The 1,115-nt window shown below is 40.8% G+C and overlaps 1 protein-coding gene across 5 annotated transcripts in view; it reads right to left on the reverse strand.

Moving 5' to 3' along the window:
* LOC106869328 (uncharacterized) overlaps positions 1 to 1,115 on the reverse strand; it is a 70,013-nt gene that overhangs the window by 60,548 nt on the left and 8,350 nt on the right. The gene's annotated exons all lie outside the window — the stretch shown is intronic.

Consider the following 1,115-nt stretch of genomic DNA (forward strand, 5'->3'; position numbering starts at 1 on the left):
GTGTGTGTGTGTGTGTGTGTGTGTGTGTGTGTGTGTGCGCGCGCGCGCGTGTCTTTGTCCTCCGCAACATCGTTTTCCAACGGATGCTGGTGTGTTTATGTCCCCGAAATTTGCGGTTCGGTAAAAGAGACCGATACAATAAGTACTGGGCTTACAAAGAATAAGTCCTCGGGTCGATTTGCTCGACTAAAGGCGGTACTACAGCATGGCCGCAGTCAAATGACTGAAACAAGTAAAATAATAAAAGGATAAAAGAATATATATTCTATATTGATATACTATATAGATATACTATATATATATATATGTATATATCATATGTTCTTCCCTCTGGCGACTCCTTACTGTCATCCAACAACCCTAGGGACCTTGGAGTAATTGTTCATAACAATCTAAGCTGGAGTTCCCACGTAAACAGCAAGGTTCCCTTGGCCTGCAGGATGTGCTCCTGGATTCTGAGAACTTTCCGCTCTATAGATACCCACACCATTATCCTTCTCTACTCTAGTTTTGCCCGACCCCAGCTTGAGTACTGTTGCCCACTGTGGTCCCCCCCCCCATACGAAGCAACTCATTATGAAAGTGGAAGCACTCAAGAGGTCAATAACAAGAAAGATAGACGGCATACTATATATATATATGTATGTGTGTGTGTATTATATATATATTATATATATACATATATATTACATATGTATTATATACTCTCTTATTTACATGTTTCAGTAATTTGACTGCGGCCATGCTGGAGCACCGCTTTTAGTCGAGCAAATCGACCCCAGGACTTATTCTTTGTAAGGCTAATACTTATTCTATCGGTCTCTTTTGCCGAATCGCTGGTTTACGGGGACGTAGACACACCACCATCGGTTGTCAAGCGATGTTGGGGGGACAAACACAGACACACAAACATATACACACACATATACATATACATATATACGACGGGTTTCTCTGGGCAGAGCACACATGTGTACTCATCTATCTATGCTTTTGTATCCATAGATATCTACGTATGGTTATGTACACAGGCACAGACGTGTGTATTGGAGTGTTTAAAACTGCTTATATGGTCTTATATACTGTTTGTAGGCTTTTTATGTGCCTTATATTTT

The sequence above is a fragment of the Octopus bimaculoides genome, chromosome 17 (genome assembly GCF_001194135.2).
Source record: "Octopus bimaculoides isolate UCB-OBI-ISO-001 chromosome 17, ASM119413v2, whole genome shotgun sequence".
NCBI lineage: Eukaryota > Metazoa > Mollusca > Cephalopoda > Octopoda > Octopodidae > Octopus > Octopus bimaculoides.